At 42.5% G+C, this 24,631-nt stretch overlaps 1 protein-coding gene across 4 annotated transcripts in view; it reads left to right on the top strand.

Annotated features, from left to right (window-relative positions):
* KDM6A (lysine demethylase 6A) overlaps positions 1-24,631 on the top strand; it is a 127,041-nt gene that overhangs the window by 1,031 nt on the left and 101,379 nt on the right. The gene's annotated exons all lie outside the window — the stretch shown is intronic.

Raw genomic sequence — 24,631 nt, 5'->3', positions numbered from 1 at the left:
CCCCCACCCTGGTGCTGCCCATGACCCCGCTGAAGGGGCAGAGGCTGGGAGCTCCCTGCTCTGCGGGCCCTCCACACAAGTGTTATTCGTGGTTGTGCGCTGCCCGCCTTTGTCGTTCGTTCTGCGGTGACACACGAGTGTGCAGGGGCCTGTGTGTGTGTTTTGTTCTCTGGCCGGCCTGTGGCTCACGCCATATACACAATACGTCAAGGGGGATCGGGAGGCTGCCTCTTATACACTTGGCATAGTATGGAGTAACGCCGGTGGTCAGCCTGGTCACACCGTGCAGTATGGTGACTCGGGACTGTGGGCATAGCGTGCAGGTGATCGCTGCCCGGCCAGTGCGGTAACTTGGATAGTTTGGGGGTTAACGCAGCTCAGGATCAGGCTGCTGAGCATGAGAGCGGGGTGGGGGCTGGGCAGCAGCATTGCCCGTCTCTCCAGGCGACGCTGGTGCCGTGTTGTTCTCACAGCGCTATTCTTATTATTGGATTCGCGCTGCTTCAAAGTTGTCTGCGGCTTTTCGCCGTGTTGTACATCCGCGCTCTGTCATTTAGTTTTTAAGTAATGGCTGCTCCTCCCGGCCCAAGATGGCGGGACAGGGAAGAGAGGGGAGGGGAGAAAAAGAGAGAAAGGAGTCACCAACAATCTAGTGACTGTGGCTGTACGATCGCTGTGTTCAGTGGGAGATGCATCTATGTGTCATGTATTGAGGATGGGGGCGACATCTGCCATCCTGTCCATCAACCTGTAGCTGCTCTGGGAACAAAGCTCCTGTGTGACTCCCGCAGTAAAGTCCTGCCTGAGTTTGACACATGTCCGAGACAGCTCCGTGTAACGTGTAGTCCTGATGTCAGACCTGTGACCATGGCCGTCCTATGTATGTCATGGCCTGGCTTGCCTGTCAGGTCACAGATCTCTGGATGGTTAACACTCACTGGTAACGTTTTGGCAGTGGTGGAGTGCCAGATGTTACAGGATGAAAACAAATGACTTGTATGAACTATAGCTGCGGTTTTCTGTAGTACTAGGGACATTTCATGAGGCAGTGGCACTGATGGCTGCTCTGATTGGAGGAGAGTTGTTCAGTGACGGGGCTCTTCTTCTTCTAAAGCATCTCCAAATACTTCATTTCTGGGGGCTGTAGTCCACCCCCATTGTTTTAACCCTTAAAAAGGATTTTATAGATGTCCTTATTTAAAACCCTATCCTCTCCTGACTGTTGCGCTTTAAGAAGTTGCCACAGTTTGCTCATGTTTTTCCCCATGTTGCGGCCGGTGCAGCTTCCTGCTGGTGCATGTGACTGGACCCTGACCCTGAACTGTTGGTCCTAATAATCCGTTGTTACTGTAGTTGACACATTTTATAAAAAGATTAAAAAAAAATCTATAGTTAGGAAGGGCTACTATGATTTTCCAACAATGCATGTCCCAAAATTATAATTTGGGTTTTGAAAGGATTTCCATCCAGAACATGAAGATGGTCTTATACCAATAAATCACAAGTTAGCACATTAGCTAAAGTTGATTATTTTTTTTTCAATGTTTTTTATTTTTGCAACGGTCTGCCACATTTTGGTTGTCACTTATAAGTTAGTTTCTCAGCAACTGATAACTAAATTTGTCTTTATTAACTATGCTGAGAAAGTGACAGCCTGTCATCAGTGGCTGAGCAACTAGTGCAAAAGTGACCACCAATATGGCTGCACTTCCTGTTGTGACTTTTCTAAAAATGACTGTCACAATGGATTAAAAAAAATGTCAACAGCTCGACGTAAAAAATATATAACTTTTTTTTTTTAAACTCCTAGCTTCTGATTTACCATTATGGCTACTTTTAAGACTTGCATGGAAATAATGTTGAAACTGTTAATGTTTTCAGGTATGTTTCTTTAGGACAGATATAGTTTTTCTAGATCTCAGAAGCACTTCGTAATTGCACATAGGTATTTTCCCCCAGGCTGGCCAACTAGTGGACTGGGGAAATTTAGGAGAGATCCTATGTTAATCCAGAAACAAGCAGACGGCTTCATATCTATGGAATCATTGTAGATATAATTCCTGTGGAATACTGATTTTAAATCTGGCTCTAAATCCCTCACCCGGTGGGCCTCTTATTCATATATTATATTTTTTTTAAATATTTGCACTGTAAAAGTAGCTGCAGAAATGTTCCAGATATACTTCACAAATTGTATATATCCCTTCAGCCAATGAGATCTGTTTTTGCACCTTTACCTAAAGTCTTCTGCAAGAACCTCAGCAGGAGACGTGATCAAACATGAGCCATTCATGCAGGCACGCAGTCTTCACTATGCAGGGGATATTTACATATCTTTAACCTTTAGGGCTCCACAGCAATACGTAATTGGGCTTGAATTGCAGTGGCCGCGCTCTTGTGTGGAGAAAAGTTTCTAGTGATCTTGTAACGATCACAATATTTCTGACACAAACGGATAGGTCACTTGCATTTCATTTCTTTTCCCCTCAGGGTACGTCCGCACACAGTGTAAGCACTGCGGCATTTCTGTTTGGTTTTTCAGTGTGGACATTTTGCAGCGTTTTCCCAAGAGAAATTGACATGTTGTAGGTTGACCATGCACAACACAGGTTAATAGGGGCAGCAGGGTGGCTCAGTGGTTAGCACTATTTCCTTGCAGCGCTAGGATCAAATCCAACACCTGCACAGAGTTTGTATGTTCTCCCCATGTTTGCGTGTGTTTCCTCCGAGTACTCCGGTTTTCTCCCGCACCCCAAAAACATACCAATAGGGAATTTCGATTGTGAGCCCCAATGGGGACAGTAAGCGAGGAGCTCTGTACAGCGCTGCGGAATATGTTGGCGCTATATAAGTAACAGAAATAAATACATTTCCGCACGTTTTTAATGCAGGTTTTTTCCACAGCATGTAGATGAGGTTTGTTCAAATCTTATTTGCTTTGCTGTGACTGTAATATACTGCAGAATTTCTGCACTGAAAATCTGGACCGAACTTCAGCAGTGCTTAGGGTGAATTCACACGTGGCATATTTGTTGCATAATGTTCTGCAACTGTCTCATTCATCTGAATGGGGCTTTCTGCATATTTGCATGGATTTCTGCAAGCCCCATTTAGGCTTCGTTCACATCTGGGCTAGGGCTCTGTTCCGTCTGAGCTTTCCGTCGGGAACGGAGCCCTGACGGACACAAACGGAAACCATAGGATTACATTTCCATCACCATTGATTTCAGTGGTGATGGATCCGGTCCCAATGGTTTCCATTTGTCTCCGTTGTGCAAGGGTTCTGTCATTTTGACAGAATGAATAGTGCAGTCGACTGCGGTTATTCGTTCCTTCAAAACGACGGAACCCTTGCACAACGGAGACAAACGGAAATCGCTAGCACCGGATCCGTCACCATTGAAATCAATGGTAATGGAAACCTATGGTTTCCGTTTGTCTCTGTCAGGGCTCCGTTCCGACGGAACGCTCAGGCGGAACGGAGCCCTAGCCCAGATGGGAACGAAGCCTAAGATGTGTGGAATGAATGTTTCAGAAGTTTCTACAACAAATCTGTCAAGTCTGAGTTCACACTTAGAAGGGATCCGGTGAAATCACAACCATGATTTAACCTCTATTTGAGCAGCTTCATGCCGCTATGGAGCCTGCATGGGGGAAAAACGTGTGACAATTGCAAGAATTTCAGCATGAATGGAATGCCTGTGGTTGTCACATGTGACTCTTCCCCCTGTAGGGAATCTTTGAGTCACCATGGAGCCCTAGCCTAGCACAGCAGCCTTGAGCATGTGCCATTCATTGTTACGTCACTTTGTCCCTTTTGTTTACATTTGTAAAGGCTGGAAACAAACATGAAAAAAGCCAAAGTGGGTTTTCCTACTACAAACATTAAATCTCCCATAGAGTATAATGAGCCATGCATGTAGAACCACCTCTCCTCTGCAATTGGTGGGTGCTAGACCTGAGATTGATCAGACCCCCACCAATAAAACATTTATGGCACATATGTAGTGGGGAAACTTTATTAAGTTACCTATTGGTGGTAGTTTGACATGTCTGTTTCAGCACATTATGTTTAGATATGTATAATGGTTAGAGAATAAAGATGATGCATTTAATTGTTCATATTTCCAATATTACTTAAAATTGCAAAACAATGCCATCATTAGAGTATACTTCTAAGTGGAAAAGGAGAAAAATGTATATCAAACTTAAAATTAAATTTCTAAGGCTTTGTCCGATGTAAAAAATATCCTGCAAAAATGCATAATTCTGTAATATAATGGTATCCGTGTTATGGCATCGGGCCAATGAGCGATCCATAAATGTAGGGGGTAGAAGCTCCGGCACCGTTGGTAGATCTGAAAAGTGCATGTTAAATGGGGGTGATAATGGATACTCAGATCCATCAATTATTCTCATCCAAACAACAAGTATTCGAACATATCTAATCTTCCCAAATGTATAAATGTTGGTAAAAGTGAATAGTGAGAATTGAATCGTAGTTTTAGAATGTAACATTAAAGTTGTACATGGCAGTAATTTTGTATGGCATAATTCAGCAGGTAAGAGCTAATGTAGATGGTGACCGTTGAAGCATCTTAGATGGAAACGCTGGGTCTACTGGTGTAATAGGCAGGAGGGATTACTGCTTGTAGTTTCTGGGTTGTATAGTAAACACTTATCTGGCAGTCCACACATGAAAGGAACGGTTCGTAATTTTGTCTTGAGAATTTGCTGCTGTCTTCATTGTGTACAAATTTGAAGTTAGGTTACAAAGTGTGAGCGCATCAAGTATTTCTATTCACTCATTCTACATTATTTTACACACAAAAAGCAATAGGACTACATTCACCTGACACATGCTAAGTGTGTCCTTTTGGCATCTGTCGTGCTGATATATTTTGGTATACCTTCTATTTTGCTGTATCCGCTAGCATAGTCAACTGCACTATTCCATACACAGTCAAGTGCGCGTATCCAGTTTTTTTATTCCAGTTTTTAATGGAATTCTATCGGCAACGTAAGCTTACGTCGGAGGTGATCTCTGGGAGTATCTCCCGACGTATATCTGTGACGGACACTGCAAACGCAGCGTGAATGTGAGGTCATTACTCCGTTATTAAAATAGTAAACATTTGTATGTGAAACTCAAAAGGCCTGGATGAACCCTACCACAATGTATCAGTAAAACCGCATACACTCAGACTCCAGCTTTTATTTTACATTTTGTTGTGTGTTTTGTGACCATCTCCAGTCTGTGGTGGCGGTTGTTACTGTTTATTACAGTAGCCACATTCTGTTTTCCTGCTGGTTGCTTGAGTGAACAATATTTGGTCCAAGCTCCAAGGCGTTACTTACAATTGTGTGACTACGCTATGTAACGCCGTTTATGTACAGATTATGTAGGATTACTGCTTTACTGTAGCCCGGGCATCTTTCCAGTTATTCAGTGTAGTATAACTACAACATGTTTTCCCCTTTGTGGTCCCAAAGCAAAGTTAGGCCGCCATACAATGTCTAAATAATACTGCAATGTATTGCTAACATAATACTGCATAATACAGGTCACAATACCGCCATATAGTGCCAAATAATTGTCAAACAGCTTGAATCCTGTCACCAGGGGTCCCCTAGGAACATTACCCAGTTTGCCACCCCCTAAAACTGGCCATGATCATTAAAACAGAAGTAGAGGTGATGTATAGTAACAATTAGGTCTCTTTAAGACTAGGTCTACGATATTTTGTAATGAATGTATAGGACCATCATATGGTAGTGATATTTAAGCAAAAATATGGAGGTATGCTTTAAATTAATAACATTTGATCACTCATAGACTGTTAAACAGGGTCACAGATATTGGCACCCACACAAAAAAAAATCACTAATAGGGCTGTGCTGGGTCTAGTTAGACCCAGCAGCCTTCTTCTGATGGCAACCCGACCAGTCACATGACCACCGGGACCAATAGAGGGGCTGTCGATGCTTCTATTCTATACATTCTATCTGAGAAGACAGAAGCTGTGAAAACGGCTTCTATCTACTCTTCAGGTTCTCCTGCAGACACTTACTGCCAGGCACCCGACATTCGCTCAGGCAGCCAGCTAAAACCTGCGCTGTAAATACACTATTGCGTGGCTTTTAACCCCTTTAGGACGCAGCCTGTTTTGGCCTTGTGGTACAGCCGATTTTTTTTTCAAATCTTACGTGTCACTTTATGTGGTAATAACTTGGGAATGCTTTTACCTATCCAAGCGATTCGGAGATTGTTTTCTCGTGACATATTGTACTTTATGATGGTGGAAAAATTTGGTCGATTAAATTCAATATTTATTCGTGAACACCAAAATGTAGAGAAAATTTGCAAAAATTAGCATTTTTTAAAATTTATCTACTTGTAAAACCGATAGTAATACCACACAAAATAGTCGCTAGTTAACATCCCCCATATGTCTACTTTAGATTGGCATAATTTTTTGAACATCCTTTTATTTTTCTAGGACGTTACACGGCTTTGAACTTTAGCAACAATTTCTCACATTTTCAAGAAAATTTCAGAAGGCTTTTTTTACAGGTACCAGTTTAGTTGTGAAGTGGTTTTGAGGGCCTTATATATTAGAATCCCCCAATAAATCACCCCATTTTCAAAACTGCACCCCTCAAAGTATTCAAAACAGCATTCAGAAAGTTTCTTAACCATTTAGGCGTTTCACAGGAAATAAAGCAAAGTGGAGGTGAAATTTATAAATTATTTTTTTTGCCGAGATTAATTTGTAATAAAAAAAAAGAAGGTTTTGCCAGAGAAACACAACTCCATATTTATTGCCCAGGTCCTGCAGTTTTTAGGAATATCCCACATGTGGCCCTAGTGCCCTAATGGATCAAAACACCTGCCTCCGAAGCAAAAGAGCACTTACAGGATTTTGGGGCCTGCTTATTTTTAGTTGATATTTTAGGCACCATTTTGGGTTTGAAGAGGTCTTGTGCCAAAACAGTGGAAAACCCCCAAAAGTGACCCCAATTTGGAAACTAGACCCCTCAAGGAATTTATATAGGGGTATAGTTAGCATTTTGACCGCACAGGTATTTTGCTATATTTATTGCAGTTAGTCTGTGAAAATGCAAATCTACTTTTTTTCTGAACAAACATAGAAATTTGTAATATTTACAAGGAATAAAGAAGAAAATGCACCCCAACATTCGTAAAGCAATTTCTCCCGATTACGCAAATACCCCATATGTGGTAATAAACTGATATTTGGACCCACGGCAGAGCTCAGAAGGGAAGGAGCGCCATTTGGATTTTGGAGCGCAGATTTTGCTGTATTGGTTTTTAGTTCCATGTCGCGATTGCAACGCCCTGGAGGGAACAAAGCAGTGGAAACCCCGCAAAAGGGACTCCATTTGGGAAACTACACCTCTCAAGGAATTTTTCTAGAGGTATAGTAAGCATTTATACCACACAGGTTTTTTGCAGAATTTAGTAGAATTAGGCCGTGAAAATGAATAGAAACATTTTTGTCCATTAAAATGTTGAATATTTTTCATTTTCACAAGGGATAAAAGAGGAAAAAGTCGCCCTAAATTTGTAACGCAATCTCTCCCGAGTATGACAATACCCCACATGTGGTAATAATTTATTTTTTAATAGAAATTAATTAACCTTTGCAGGACTGATCCTTTTTTGCTTTTCCATTTTAGTTTTTCACTCCACGCCTTCCAAACGCCATAATTTTTTTTATTTTTTCCATGAATTGAGCGGTGTGAGGGCTTATTTTTGGCAGGATGAGCTGTAGTTTTTATTGGTACCATTTTTTTGGTAGATGCAACTTTTTGATCACTTTTTATTACATTTTATTTAGAGCTTTGGTGACCAAAAAACGGTGATTTTGGCGTTTTAAATTCTTTATTTCTTACGGCGTTCATAATGTGCTATAAATGACAATTTTACTTTATTCTGCGGGTCGGTATGATTACGGTGATACTATATGTATATAGGTTTTTATGTTTTGCATCGTTTGCGCAATAAAATCACTTCTTAATAAAATTGATTTTCTGTGTCACCATATTCTGAGAGCCGTAACTTTTTTATTTTTCAGTCAAAAAAGCGGAGTAAGGGCTTGTTTTTTTGCGGGACGGGTTGTAGTTTTTATTGGTTCTATTTTCGGGTACATGCGACTTTGTCATCACTTTTTATTCTATATTTTGGGAGGGGTGGTGACAAAAAAATAGTGATTCTGGCATAGTTTTTAGTTTTGTTTTTTTGCGGCATTCACCGTGCGGTAATAATAACATTATAGCTTTATAGATTGGGTGATACCAAATATGTGTACTGTTTTTTTAAAGTTTTCATTTTTTTCCTATAATAAGAGACTTATTATAGGAAAAAAATCTTTTATTTTTACACTTTTGTAAAACATTTTTATTAACTTTTTTTTTTTCTTTTTACACTTTCTTTTTTGACCTGCAGCTCTGATCGCTGCTAGAATACATTACACTACCTAGGTAGTGTAACGTATTCCAACTGTCAGTGTGATGTCACAGTCACTCTGACAGTTGGTCTACGAGGATCAGGCTGATCCTCATAGGCTTCCATACATGGCAGACCCGGGGGCCGTTGTCTATGTGCATCCTCAGCCCCCACAATTGCATGGGGTCTGCTGATGTGCTACAAACCCCCTACATGCGGAGATCGCAATCGAGCTCCACATTTAACGGGTTAATTGCCAAAATTAGCGGCAATGAGCCGCTGATCGGCAACAGTGGAGTGTCAGCTCGCCCCGGTTCCCGATGCACACTGTCACCGACAGTGCGCATCGCGAACAGCAATGACGTCCCGTGACTCTGACAGAAAGTCTATCAGGAGGCTGGTCCTGATAGGCTTCCGTACATGGCAGATACGGAGGCCATTACTTGGCCTCCGGTCGCCATGCTAGCCATCTGCAAACCTCACCATTTCCTTGTGAGGTCTGCCGATGTGCTAGAAACCCCTAAATTGCGGCGATTGCAATCGATCACGGCAATTAAGCGGTTAATTGCTGAAATAAGCCACTGATCGGCATACAGTGGAGTGTCAGCTGTCAGGGACAGCTGTCCTCCTGGTTCTCCGTGCACACTATCGCTGACAGTGTGCATCGGGAACTGCACAGTAACTGTATGTCCTCGTGCGCGAAGACACTGGCCACCCGGACGTACAGTTACGTCGTGGTGCCCCTAGGGGTTAAGGACCTCAACCGCCGTCTGTTTATATACAGCCGGGAACCGGTTAAAGGGATTATCTAATTTTGGCATATAAATATTATTCTTTTGTATAATGTAGAGGAGTTCTATTTTCTGACTATTTTCTGTATAAATTTCTCAGTTTTCAAGATCTCTCCTAGCTGTCATTCATTTCAAAACGTAATTATTAACATTCAGTGGATAAAAATCTGTCCTGGTCATGTGATGGACACATAGGCAAAACACAATTTGCTTATAAGGCAACTAAGGCAATTTTTACGAAAATCCACGGGAGAATTGCGGCCCCATTCGTTCCTATGGGGCCATGCACACCGCCGTGGTTTCCAGTCTGTGCATGGCCCAGGCTCGTAGGAAGTAATGGACGCGGCTCGCGGGTGACACTCCGCTGCCGGCCGACCCGAAAATCACGGCCATGCACATGGATACGGTCGTGTGCATGAGGCCTAACCCTATTTTCCACACTACTAACAAGGTATTGATTTGTTCTATTCACATAATTCCTAATACTGAATATAACCTTTATGAATGGTACGTAGCCTATATTCTAAAAACAACCCATGAGCCCAGAAACGTTATCGCTCATAGATGTAATGGTCAGTTTCTGATGACCGCAGTAGAATTAATATACTGTCTATACTAGAGGGAAGCGTATGCAGACCGCTATCCCAGAATTGATTCTGAGCTGATATGTTAAAAACATTCAACAAAGCCCCCCCCCCCCCCCCCCTGCCCCGACATGTTTTGCCAAGATGGCATCCTCAGGGGTAAAATGGATCAATGGCCACATAGGTGCACATCCCTCCCGTTACAAGACATTGCTCTGATGACTGAATAATTAGGGTATGTTCACACGGGTAGGATTTGCTGCGAAATACTCCACCTCAAATCCGACCCAGATTCCGCAGTGAATTCCGCTCGAAAGTCAGCACCAAGTAGTGTTCTGATTTGGTGTAGATTTTCAGCTGGATTTGCCGATGCGGGCAACATCAGAGGTGGAAAAAAAAAAAGAAAAATGGCTGCGGCAGGAACGTGTTTAATAAGCAGTGTGTGAACTCAGCCTAACGGGGCCTTGCTTCTGTGGGTCACGTGACCAGTTCAGATTTTTATCCACTGGACGTGAAAAATGAAGCAACCTATTGAATGATTGCCATGCTACTGGTACACGGTGAGAAATTGGAAAGAAAGCCTGTTTGAAAATAGTATAACCTTTCGTTATACAAACTTCAACCTTAATTTGCGTAAATTGGAATACGCCTTTTAACTAGGATTAAGAGCCACTCGGACATTAGCCACTGTTTAACCCCTTCCCGCTGCAGCTGTTTTTCAGATTTTCAATTTACATTTTTTCCTCCCCACCTTCCAAAAGCCATAACTTTTTTTTTTTTTTTTCATGTCGATAAAGTCCTATGTGGGCTTGATTTTTGTGGGATAAATTGTAGTTTTTTATGGCACTATTTATTGTACCTTATAATGTACGAAGAAACGGGGAAAAAATTATTTGTGGTAGAAAATGTGAAAAAAAAGCGAGTCCTCCATTGTTTTTTGCGCTTTATTTTTACGGAATTCACCGTGCATTTAAAAAGATGTTAACTTTATTCTTTGGGTCAATACGATTACGGCGATACCAAATTTATGTATTTTTTATATATATTTTACTACTTTTACAAGGAAAACAACCTGAAAATGTATTTTGTGTCGCCAAATTCTGATAGCCATAACGTTTTTTTTCTTTCCGACGATTAAGCGGCATGAGGGCACATTTTCTGTGGGATAATCTGTCGTTTTTAATAGTACCGTTTTGGGGTACATGCAAGGTTTTTATAACTTTTTGTTTCCTTTTTTTTGAGAGATGAGGTGACCAAAAAACAGCGATTCTGGCGGTTTTGCATTTCTTCTTCTTTTTTTTTTTTTAAACGGTGTACACCTTGGAGGTTAAATAATGCTATATTGTAATCGTTCAGAACTTTACGGGTGCGCCGATAACAATTATGTTTATTTTTTACAATGCTTTATGGGGGAAATGGCAATGGGGTGGGTTTTGAACTTTTAACCCCTTAAGGACGCAGCCTTGTTTTGGCCTTAAGGCTCAGAGCCCATTTTTCAAATCTGACATATTTCACTTTATGTGGTAATAACGTCGGAATGCTTAAACCTATCCAAGCGATTCTGAGATTGTTTTCTCGTGACACTTTGGGCTTCATGTTCGTGGTAAAATTTGGTCGATATATTCAGTCTTTATTTGTGAAAAATTGCAAAATTTAGAGAAAATTTACAAAAAATAGCATTTTTCAGAATTTAAATGTATCTGCTTGAAAAACAGACGGTTATACCACCCAAAATAGTTACTAGTTCACATTTCCCATATGTCTACTTTAGATTGGCATCGTTTTTTGAACATTATTTTATTTTTCTTGGATGTTACAAGGCTTAGAACATAAACAGCAATTTCTCATATTCATAAGAAAATTTCAAAAGCCTTTTTTTGAAAGTACCAGTTCAGTTCTGAAGTGGATTTGAGGGGCCTATGTATTAGAAACCCCCATAAAACACCCCATTTTAAAAACTAGACCCCTCAAAGTATTCAAAACAGCATATAGAAAGTTTTTTTAACCCTTCAAGCAAAGTGGAAATGAAATTTGCAAATTTCATTTTTTCTGCTGAATTTAAATTTTATTAATTTTTTTTCTGTAACAGAAGGTTTTACCAGAGAAATACTACTAAATATGTATTGTCCAGATTCTGCAGTTTTTAGAAATGTCCCACATGTGGCCCTACTGCGCTCGTGGACTAAAACACAAGCCCTAGAAGCAAAGAAGCACCTAGTGCATTTTGAGGCCTCTTTTTTATTAGAATATATTTTAGGCAGCATGCCAGGTTTGAAGAGGTGTTGAGGTATCAAAACAATGGAAACCCACCAGAAGTGACCCCATTTTGGAAACTACACCCCTCAAGGAATTCATTTATGGTTTTTGTTATCATTTTGACCGCACAGTTTTTTCACAGCACCTATTTGAATTGGGCTGTGAAATGAAAAAAATTATGTTTTTTCCAATAAGATGTCATTTTTTTATCAAAATTTCTTATTTTCACAAGGAACAACATACCCCATTTTGTTGCCCAATTTGTCCTTAGTGCGGCAATACCCCATTTGTGGTGATAAACTGCCGTTTGGGCCCATGGGAGGGCTCAGAAGGAAAGGACCACCATTTGGCCTACTGGAGCTTTTCTGGTGCTAAGTCATGTATGCAGAAGCCCCTGAGGTACCAGTACAGTTGAAACCCCCGAGAAGTGACCCCATTTTAAAAACTACACCCCTTAAGACATTCATCTAGAGGTGTAGTGAGCATTTTGACCCCACAGGTACTGTGTGAAAGATAATGCGCAGCAGATGGTGCAGTGTGAGATTTGCAATTTTATATATATATATATATATATATGCCATTTCAGTGTCCAATATATTGTGCCCAGCATACGCCACCGGAGATATACACCCCTTAAATTGTAATGTGGGTTCTCCTGGGTACGGCAATACCCTACATGTGGCTGTTATCAGCTGCCTGGGCATACGGCAGGGCTCAGAAAGGAAAGATGAGGGGGGTAAGCTGTGCGGAGTGCATCAGGGTAAATTAAAAGTCAAGGGATGTATGATACATTTTAAAACAATCTTTTATACAGAGCCCTGGTTTTTCGGGACACGTGTCACATTGGTATATTGTGTTCTTCCTTATCCCCCTCTTATAGCAGACTCTGCACCTCTTTTGACTCTTTCCCTTTCCACCGGTTTGGGGAACTTCTCCTGGAAAGTGTTGCCCTGGTACGATGCGTGTGGCCTCGCTTCCAGAAGTACTGGGTGCCCCCCCTTCCTGGTCCCTAAAGATTAGATCTTGAAATTCCAGGAAATTTCCCCTCTGGCCTTCACATCGACGTAGCACGTACGCATTGTACAAAGCCATCTGTATGATGTGCCCGGCCAGCTTCTTATACCACACCGCATGGCGCTGTAGGGCTTCAGGGCTTGATTTGACAAGTCCATCCCTCCCATGTACCTGTTGTAGTCCAGGATGCAGTCTGGTTTGGGGGTGGCCTTTCCTTCATATATCCTAAATCTGTAGGTATACCCTGATGCACACTCGCACAGCTTATACATCTTCACGCCATACCTTGCCCTCTTACCCGGCAGGTACTGGTGGAATTGAACCCTCCCTTTAAAATGTACCAGGGACTCATCAATAGAAATACACTTCTCGGGGGTGTATGCTTGGGAAAACCGGGCAACGGAAACGGTCTAATAGGGGTCTCCGTTTATACAAACGGTCAAAACTGGGGCCATCTCGGGTGGGCACGGCTCATTATCAGTATAATGTAAGAAGCAAAGTATTGCCTCATTTATTTATTTTTTTAGGTTCCAGTTCAGTTCTGAAGTTGCTTTGAGGGGCCCATATATTAGAAACCCCTATCAAACACCCCATTTTAGAAACTAGACCCCTCAAAGTATTCACAATAGCATTTAGAAAGTTTATGAACCCTTTAGGTGTTTCACAGAAATTTAGAGCAAAGTAGAGGTGAAATTTACTTTTTTTTTTTTTTGTCAGAAAATCCACTTTATACCATTTTTTTATAACACAAAAGAATTTATCAGAGAAACGCAACTCAATACGTATTGCCCAGATTCTGCAGTTTTGAGAAATATCCCACATGTGGCCCTAGTGCGGTAATGGACTGAAGCACCGGCCTCCGAAGCAAAGGAGCACCTGGTGGATTTTGAGGCATCCTTTTTATTAGGCACCATGTCCGGTTTGAAGAGGTCTTGTGGTGCCGAAACAGTGGAAACCCCCCAAAAGTGAACCCCCCCCCCATTTTGGAAACTAGACCACTTGAGGAATTCATTGCCGTTTTCATGGGGTGCATGCGACTTTTTGATCAGTTTTTATTCTATTTTTAGGTGGCGTGGTGACTATAAAAAACAGCAATTCTACTATTGTTTTTTATACCTTTTTTTTTTTTTTTTTACAGCGTTCACCGTGCGCTATAAATGACATATTCACTTTATTCTGCGGGGCGATACGATTACGGCGATACCAGATGTTTATAGTTTTTTTTTATGTCTTATGGCGTTTGCACAATAAAATAAGTTTTGTAAAAAATCATTCACTTTTTGTGTTACCTTATTCTAAGAGCCATAACGGTTTTATTTTTCAATCAATAAAGCCGTGCGAGGACTTATTTTTTGCGTAACGAACTGTAGTTTTGATCAGTACCATTTTCCGGTACATGCGACTTTTTGATCTCTTTTTATTCCATTTTTTGCGAGGTGAAGTGACCAAACAATTGTGATTGTGGTACGGTTTATTATTATTTTTTTTTACGGCGTTCACCGTGCGGGATAAATAACAAAATAATTTTGTAGTTCAGGCCGTTACGGACGCGGCGATACCAATTATGTATAGTTTATTTGTTTGTTTATATATTTTTATTAATAATAAATGACTGATAAGGGAAAAAGGGGGATTTTTACTTTTAATACTTTTAAAACTTTTATTTTCTTATTTTTACACAACTTTTTTTAACTTTTTTTTAACTTTATTACTTTGTCCCACTAGGGGACTTGAGGGCAGGAGGCCCTGATTGCAATTCTAATACACTGCACTACATGCGTAGTGCAGTGTATTAGAACGGTCAGCTACTCACTGACAGCAAGCATAGTGGGTCCTGACGTTGTCAGCACCCACTAGGCTTCCGTCTATGGCATAGCCGGACGCCATTGTTTGGTGTCCGGTTGCCATAGTCACCATCGCCGGCCGCTATCGTGTAGCAGGCCGGCGATGGCGGATTAACCCCTAAGAAGCCGCGATCGCTATTGAACGCAGCTTCTGAGGGGTTAATCGGCGGGGGAGCTCCGCGATCGGTCCCGGCACATTGAGCAGTGATAGTCTGCTGTCGGAAACAGCAGCGATCACAGCTCATGAACGCGCCCCGCGCGAACATCGCCGTGTTTACTCCATGACATACTATTATGTCATGGAGCGCGAACGATGCACTTACCATGACATAATAGTATGTCCTGGAGCGTTAAGGGGTTAATATTTTTTTTTGTACATAAAAAAACAAACAACTTTAACTGATTTTTATTTTTTTTATCAGATCCCACTAGGGGACTTGAACCAGAGGGAGACCTTAATAGGAGCACAAAGATGGCATACATGGGGCCTTCACTAGTCCCCAAGGCTGCCATAGCAACCATCGGCACCCTGTGATCACGGGGGTGGGCCAGATGAGCTGTTAGAGGCGGTCGCCCCTCTTTCTAACTATTTAAATGCCGTGGTCGCTATTGACAGTAGCATTTAATGGGGTAGAAGAGCAGGATTGCGCTTGAGCGTGATCCCGCTCATTACTGTGAATTGTCGGCTGTAACATACAGCTGACACCCGCATTGTATGGAGCAGGTGAGCCTGCTCCATTCTTCCTACTACCCTGTTTTGACGTATGTATACGTCAATTGGCAGGAAGGGGTTAAAAAACCCTGCCGATTTGTGGTAAAACGGCATGATTCCTAAAGGAATTTGAGACAGATTTTTCTGCCTATGAACAAGCTTTGTGAACAGGGCCTAAAAAGTGCTTTTTGGCTGCATCCGCTTGATCATACAGCGGCATAGGTTCCTTTTACACTGGACCTGTCATCTGCCCAATAATCTGCAGCTATCTGTTAGATTGCCAGCACCTTACAGGTTCTGGCGCTGTGGCTTTTTTTTTCTCCCCCCTAGTCCTTACCATGGTTCTGTTAGATTTGTTGCTAGATATGTAAATGAGGCCTTTGACTGTCAAGTGAGTGGTGTTCTAGGGGTTTTCTGATAACCGGTACTTATCTGTCCACAGGATAGGTGATAAATATCTGATCGGTGGGTCTCCGACCGCTGGGATCCCGAGAATGCCCTTACCTGGCCTTCCCTGTGTGCCCCATATGAATGGAGCGGTACTGCACATGCTCAGCCATCAATCCATTCATTTTCTTTGGGACCGCCAGATAAGATATTTGTCACCTATTCTGTTCATAGGTGATAAATCTAGATAATGGGAAACCCCCTTTTACCGTCCATGTCACAGTCCAATGTCTTATTTTTATATCAAGCACTAAAAATAATAGCACTGATATCTCGGGAACGGTTGGGGCTAGAAAAAAATAAATAAATAAGCGCCACATTCTGAGAGGCAACGACAATCTAAGGCCTGATTTACACGAACGTGTGCGTTTTGGGCGCGCAAAAAACGCTGCAGTTTTTTGGCGCGTTGCAGTTTCGTGTGTCAGTGTGTGGCTGCGTGATTTTCGTGCACATGGCATCCTTATGTCACGCGGTTTTGATGTTTAGAAAATGAAATGAAGGAGGTAGTTTTATTTTTCCCTTCATTTCTTGAACAAATGTTGCGCGAATCCGTGTGCTGCGCGTGATTTTCACGCACCCATGGGTGCGTGATGCGCAAAAACCGCTAGAGTATAGGACTTGCAGTAAGTTTTCACGCAACGGACACACGCTGCGTGAAAAACACGGAATGTCTGAATGGCCCCATTGACTTGCATAGGTCCGTGCGACGCGTGTGATTTTTCACGCGCGTATCACAGAGGTGAAGCGCGTTCGTGTAAATAAGGCCTAACTGAGATGTCAGCTGCAGTTTTTGGGCAGGTGACAGGTCCTCTTTAAAGGGAACCTGTCACCAGCATTTCACCTATTAAACCAGCAATACCTGGTGGAAGTGGGTGAAAAATCATTTTTATGTAACCTATAATTATCTTCTAAGTCGGCTCTGTAGCTTTAGGCCTCATGCACACGACCGTAGCCATGTGCACGGCCGTGATTTTCTAGTCGGCCGGCAGCGGAGTGTCACCCGCGAACCGCCGCTCCATTATTTCCTATGAGCCTGGACCGCAGAACACGGCCGTAATAAGACATACGTTCTTTCTGTGGTCCAGGCTCCTGTGCTATGTACGGATTGTGGAAACCACAGTCGTGTGAATGGCCCCATAGGAATAAATGGGGCCGCAATTCTCCCGTGGATTTTCGTGGGAATTGCGGCCACAAAAGCACATTCGTGTGCATGGGGCCTTCGTATTCAGTTTTTTTGTGTTCCCGTGCCATATGCTAATGAGCATTAGAGTCCTATCTTCATTCCTCAAGCCTTTCCGAGTTAAAGAGGCTCTGTCACCAGATTTTGCAACCCCTATCTGCTATTGCAGCAGATAGGCGCTGCAATGTAGATTACAGTAACGTTTTTATTTTTAGAAAACGAGTATTTTTGGCCAAGTTATGACCATTTTTGTATTTATGCAAATGAGGCTTGCAAAAGTCCAAGTGGGCGTGTTTAAAAGTAAAAGTCCAAGTGGGCGTGTATTATGTGCGTACATCGGGGCGTTTTTACTTCTTTTACTAGCTGGGCGTTCTGACGAGAAGTATCATCCACTTCTCTTCACAACGCCCAGCTTCTGACAGTGCAGACACACAGCGTGTTCTCTAGAGATCACGCTGTGTCGTCACTCACTTCCTGCCACAGGTCCTGCATCGTGTCGGACGAGCGAGGACACATCGGCACCAGAGGCTACATTTGATTCTGCAGCAGCATCGGCGTTTGCAGGTAAGTCGATGTAGCTACTTACCTGCAAACGCTGATGCTGCTGCAGAATCAACTGTAGCCTCTGGTGCCGATGTGGCTGACACGATGCAGGACCTGGGGCAGGAAGTGAGTGACGACACAGCGTGATCTCTAGAGAACACGGCTGTGTCTGCACTGCCAGAAGCTGGGCGTTCTGAAGAGAAGTGGATGATACTTCTCGTCAGAACGCCCAGCTAGTAAAAGAAGTAAACGCGCCCAGATGTACGCACATAATACACGCCCACTTGGACTTTTACTGTAAACATGCCCAGTTGTACTTTTGCAAGCCTCATTTGCATAAATACAAAAATGGTCATAACTTGGCCAAAAATGCTCGTTTTTTAAAAATAAAAACGTTACTGTAATCTACATTGCAGCGCCGATCTGCTGCAATAGCAGATAGGGGTTGCAAAATCTGGTGACAGAGCCTCTTTAAACCCGCCACCTTACTTTTGATTGACAACTCCTCGCCTCCCCCCCAGCATACACTAAATTCCACGCTTGCACATCAATGTCCTGTTCTGGTGCGTGCACACAACGGAACACAATAGCGACGCATGCACAGTAACTAGATTTGTGGTCCGGGCGAACCAGGGAAGGGTGTCGGACCATACATGACAAGTGCATGCACGCTGTCTCATACGAGATTTCGGAATGCGGGCGGGCCAACTTTCGGCCGTGGCCGGGCATAAGAAGAGGAACGAACGAGACTGATGGATTATTACCATAAAAGGCGCAAAATGTTTTCAGACCGTTATTTACAGTCAGAGGAGGAGTCTAGGACGGGATAATAGTAATGAACTTTTGACAGCAGCGGCCAGCGAGGGGTGAGTAGAGTTCAATAGGTGAAATGCTGGTGACAGGTTCCCTTTAACCCCTTCCCGCTCCTGGACGTACTATTAGGTCATGGCAGCTGTATCGTTCGCGCTCCATGACCTAATAGTACGTCTCGGGAGTACCGGCCGTTTCGGCCGTCCTCCCGACACACAGGAGCTGTGACAGCTGCTGTCTCGTACAGCAGCTGTCACAGCTCCTACAGCGGGGACCGATCGCTGTGTCCCCGCTGATTAACCCCTTAAAAGCCGCGTTCTATAGAGATCGCAGCTTTTTAGGGGTTAAGCTGCCATCGCCGGCCTGCTACGCGATAGCGGCCGGCGATGGTGACTATGGCAACCGGACACCAAACAGTGGCGTCCGGCTATGCCATAGACGGAAGCCTAGTGGGTCCTGACAACGTCAGGACCCACTATGCTTGCTGTCAGTGAGTAGCTGACCGTTCTAATACACTGCACTACGCATGTAGTGCAGTGTATTAGAATTGCGATCAGGACCTCCTGCCCTCAAGTCCCCTAGTGGGACAAAGTAATACAGTAAAAAAAAAGTAAAAAAAAGATGTGTAAAAATAAGAAAATAAAAGTTTTAAAAGTATTAAAAGTAAAAATCCCCCTTTTTCAGTCATTTATTATTAATAAAAATATATAAACAAACAAATAAACTATACATAATTGGTATCGCCGCGTCCGTAACGGCCTGAACTACAAAATTATTTTATCCCGCACGGTGAACGCCGTAAAAGAAAATAATAATAAACCGTACCACAATCACAATTGTTTGGTCACTTCACCTCCCAAAAAATGGAATAAAAAGAGATCAAAAAGTCGCATGTACCGGAAAATGGTACTGATCGAAACTACAGTTCGTTACGCAAAAAATAAGTCCTCGCACGACTTTATTGATTGAAAAATAAAAACGTTCTGGCTCTTAGAATAAGGTAACACAAAAAGTGAATGATTGTTTACAAAACGTATTTTATTGTGCAAACGCCATAAGACATAAAAAAAACTATAAACATAGGGTATCGCCGTAATCGTATCGCCCCGCAGAATAAAGTGAGTATGTCATTTATAGCGCACGGTGCACGCTGTAAAAAAAAAAAAAGAATAAAAAAACAATAGTAGAATTGCTGTTTTTTAGTCACCGCCACCTAAAAATAGAATAAAAACTGATCAAAAAGCCGCATGCACCCCAAGAAAACTACAATGAATTCCTCAAGGGGTCTAGTTTCCAAATTGGGGTCACTTTTGGGGGGTTCACAATGTTTTGGCACCACAAGACCTCTTCAAACCGGACATGGTGCCTAATAAATAAGAGGCCTCAAAATACTCTAGGTGCACCTTTGCTTCGGAGGCCGGTGCTTCAGTCCATTACAGCACTAGCGCCACATGTGGGATATTTCTCAAAACTGCAGAATCTGGGCAATACGTATTGAGTTGCGTTTCTCTGATAAATCCTTTTGTGTTATAAAAAAAAAAGTAAATTTCACCTCTACTTTGCTCTAAATTTTTGTGAAACACCTAAAGGGTTCATAAACTTTCTAAATGCTGTTGTGGATACTTTGAGGGGTCTAGTTTCTAAAATGGGGTGTTTGATAGGGGTTTCTAATATATGGGCCCCTCAAAGCAACTTCAGAACTGAACTGGAACCTAAAAAAATAAATAAATGAGGCAATACTTCGCTTCTTACATTATACTGATAATGAGCCGTGCCCACCCCGAGATGACCCCAGTTTTGACCGTTTGTATAAACGGAGACCCCTATTAGACCGTTCCAGTGCCCGGTTTTCCCAAGCATACACCCCCGAGAAGTGTATTTCTATTGATGAGTCCCTGGTACATTTTAAAGGGAGGGTTCAATTCCGCGAGTACCTGCCGGGTAAGAGGGCAAGGTATGGCGTGAAGATGTATAAGCTGTGAGAGTGCATCCAGGTATACCTACAGGTTTAGGATATATGAAGGAAAGGCCACCCCCAAACCAGACTGCATCCTGGACTACAATAGGTACATGGGAGGGATGGACTTGTAAGATCAAGCCCTGAAGCCCTACAGCGCTATGCGGTGTGGTATAAGAAGCTGGCCGGGCACATCATACAGATGGCTTTGTACAACGCGTACGTGCTACATCGATGTACAGGCCAGACGGGAACTTTCCTGGAATTTCAAGAGGTGATTATCAAGAACCTAATCTTTAGGGACCAAGAAGTTCCCCAAACTGGCAAGAAGGGAAAAAGTCAAAAGAGGTGCAAAGTCTGCTATAAGAGGGGGTAAGGGAGGACACAATATATCAATGTGACACGTGTCCCGAATAACCAGAGCTCTGTATGAAAGAGTGTTTTAAAATTTATCATACATCCCTTGGTTTATAATTTACCCCAATTTTACTTACCCTGATGCACTCCACACAGCTTATCCCCCCCTAGTCTTTCCCCTCTGAGCCCTGCTGTGTGTCCAGGCAGCTGATAACAGCCACATGTAGGGTATTGCCATACCCGGGAGAACCCACATTACAGTTTATGGGGTGTAGGTCTCCGGTCAAAATGCTCACTACACCTCTAGATGAATGCCTTAAGGGTGTAGTTTTTAAAACGGGGTCACTTCTTGCGGTTTTCAACTGTACTGGTACCTCAGGGGCTTCTGCATACATGACTTCGCACTAGAAAATCCCCAGTAGGCCAAATGGTGGTCCTTTCCTTCTGAGCCCTCCCATGGGCCCAAACGGCAGTTTATCACAACAAATGGGGTATTGCGGCACTCAGAACAAATTGGGCGTGTATTATGTCCGTACCGAATGGGGTATTTTGTTTGTTGTGAAAATAAGAAATTTTCAGCCAAAACTACATATTATTTAAAAAAAAAAATTTTTTTTTAATTCCCAGCCCAATTCAAATAAGTTCTGTGAAGAAACTATGGAGTCCAAATGGTCACATTACCCATAAATAAATTCCTTGAGGGGTGTAGTTTCCAAAATGGGGTCACTTCTGGTGGGTTTCCATTGCTTTGATACCTCTGGGGCTCTGCAAATGCGACATGGCACCCGAAAACCAAACCAGCAAAATCTGTACTCCAACAAACATATAGCGCTCCTTCCCTTCTGAGGCCTCCCATGGGCCCAAACTGCAGTTTATTGCCACAAATGGGGTATTGATGCACTCAGGAGAAATTGGGCAACAAAATTGAGTATTTTGTTCCCTGTGAAAATAAGAAATTTTGGTAAAAAATTACATCTTATTGGAAAAAATGAAATTTTTTTTAATGTCACAGCCCAATTGAAATAGGTGCTGTGAAAAAACTGTGTGGTCAAAATGCTAACAACAACCATAAATGAATTCCTTGAGGGGTGTAGTTTCCAAAATGGGGTCACTTCTGGTGTGTTTCCATTACTTTGATACCTCTGGGGCTCTGCAAATGCGACATGGCACCCGAAAACCAATCCAACAAAATCTGGACTCCAACAAACATATAGCGCTCCTTTCCTTCTGAGCCCTCCCATGGGCCCAAACGGCAGTTTATCACCACAAATGGGGTATTGCCACACTAAGGACAAATTGGGCAACAAAATGGGGTATTTTGTTCCCTGTGAAAATAAGAAATTTTGATCACAAATGACATTTTATTGGAAAAAATGACATTTTTTTCATTTCACAGCCCAATTCAAATACGTGCTGTGAAAAAACTGTGCTATCAAAATGGTAACAACAACCATAAATGAATTCCTTGAGGGGTGTAGTTTCCAAAATGGGGTCACTATTGGGGGATTCCTACTGTTTTGGCACCTCAACACCTCTTCAAACCTGGCATGCTGCCTAAAATATATTCTAATAAAAAAGAGGACTCAAAATGCACTAGGTGCTTCTTTGCTTCTAGGGCTTGTGTTTTAGTCCACGAGCGCAGTAGGGCCACATGTGGGACATTTCTAAAAACTGCAGAATCTGGACAATACATATTTAGTAGTGTTTCTCTGGTAAAACCTTCTGTGTTACAGAAAAAAAAATGAATAAAATTGAAATTCAGCAAGAAAAATGAAATTTGCAAATTTCACCTCCACTTTGCTTTAATTCCTGTGAAATGCCTGAAGGGTTAAAAAAACTTTCTAAATGCTGTTTTGAATACTTTGAGGGGTCTAGTTTTTAAAATGGGGTGTTTATCAGGGTTTCTAATACATAGGCCCCACAAAGCCACTTCAGAACTCAAGAGGTACCTTAAAAAAAAGGCTTTTGAAATTTTCTTAAAAATATTAGAAATTGCTGTTTATGTTCTAAGCCTTGTAACGTCCAAGAAAAATAAAAGAATGTTCAAAAACCAATGCCAATCTAAAGTAGACATATGGGAAGTGTGAACTAGTAACTATTTTGGGTGGTATAACCGTCTGTTTTACAAGCAGATGCATTTAAATTCTGAAAAATTCAATTTTTTATAAATTTTCTCTAAATTTTGCAATTTTTCACCAATAATCACTGAATATAGCGACCAAATTTTACCACGAACATGAAGCCCAATGTGTCACGAGAAAACAATCTCAGAATCGCTTGGGTAGGTTTAAGCATTCCGACGTTATTACCACATAAAGTGAAATATGTCAGATTTGAAAAATGGGCTCTGAGCCTTAAGGCCAAAACTAGGCTGCGTCCTTAAGGGGTTAAAGATGGGAATCCCAGCAGTGAGCTGTCCCTTTCCTGCTTCTAAGCCGGGAGAGTACACTGTGAGGGGGGAGACTGAGTGTGCAGCATGTGTATAGAGGAGATCTCTGCTGCTATCTTGCTTCATTCTAGATGTTATATTAGCAGCAATATAGGATGGATTCCCGTGTATTATGGAGGAGTAGACTGGAAGAAGTAGCAGTGGTTAGTGGTAGACTCTGTCACAGCTTTCTCCTAACGGAGAAAATTTCTGCAGTAATTCCGCCGAAACTAGCAGGATTTTAGTTCCGGAAAATCTGCACCAATTCCTGAATTTTTTTACTGCAGAAAATGGTGCGGATTTCGCTGCATTTCCTATGAAAAATGCAGCCATTCAGTCCGCTTTCCGCAAAAGGAATTAACATGCTGTGGTATGAAAAATACGCAACGCAGGTGAATTTCTCACCCAATTTACTGCTACTGTATTCTGCATATTTTCCATCCGCAGTTCCAGACGGAAAATACACTGCAATTCCGCTACGTGTGGACAAGCCTGTAGTGTGTATGTAGTGAGAGACTCCGATTAAGGCTGTGATTATGGGCACGGCTGGCCGTGTGCATGAGGCCTAACCTTTTCTAAGCAGCTGTCTTCCCTTCCTCTAGCAGATTAACCCTTAACAAGCAGCTGCTTTCTCCTCCTCTAGCAGATTAAAGGGGTTGTCCAAAACATTTAAAAGACTGACTGCACGCAGGGGATGTGATAAAATAACATATTAAGGCCTTATTTACACGAGTGTAGTTCACGTCCGTGATGCGCGCGTGACGTTCAAACATTCCGTGTTTAAAACTCACGACATGTCAATATACTTGGGCGTTTTTCGCGCATCACGCACCCATTGAAGTCAATGAGTGCGTGAAAATCGCGCACGACACACGGAAGCACTTCCGTGTGTCGCGTGTGATTCGGGCAACAGTAGATCAAGAAATGAAGGGAAAAATAAAACCACCTCCTTCATTTCTTTTTCTAAACCTCAAATCCGCGTGTCATAAGGATGGCATATGCGCGAAAATCACACAGCCACGCACCAAACACTGATGACACACGGAACTGCAACGCGCAAAAAAATGATACGTTCGTGTTAATTTCGCCTAAGTATTACTCACCTGGTACATGCACTGCCGCTCTAGCACCGGTGCTCCCTGCTGGTCTTTGTACAGCAATGATGAACCGGCTACCCACACGTGATCACTATCCTCAGTGGTCACGTGCCCAAAGGGCTACCATCACTGCTGAGGACA

The sequence above is a fragment of the Rhinoderma darwinii genome, chromosome 2 (assembly GCF_050947455.1).
Source record: "Rhinoderma darwinii isolate aRhiDar2 chromosome 2, aRhiDar2.hap1, whole genome shotgun sequence".
In the NCBI taxonomy this organism is placed as follows: Eukaryota; Metazoa; Chordata; class Amphibia; order Anura; family Rhinodermatidae; genus Rhinoderma; species Rhinoderma darwinii.
Note: the sequence above shows the minus strand (reverse complement) of the source record. Positions and strands in the feature narration are given on the sequence as shown.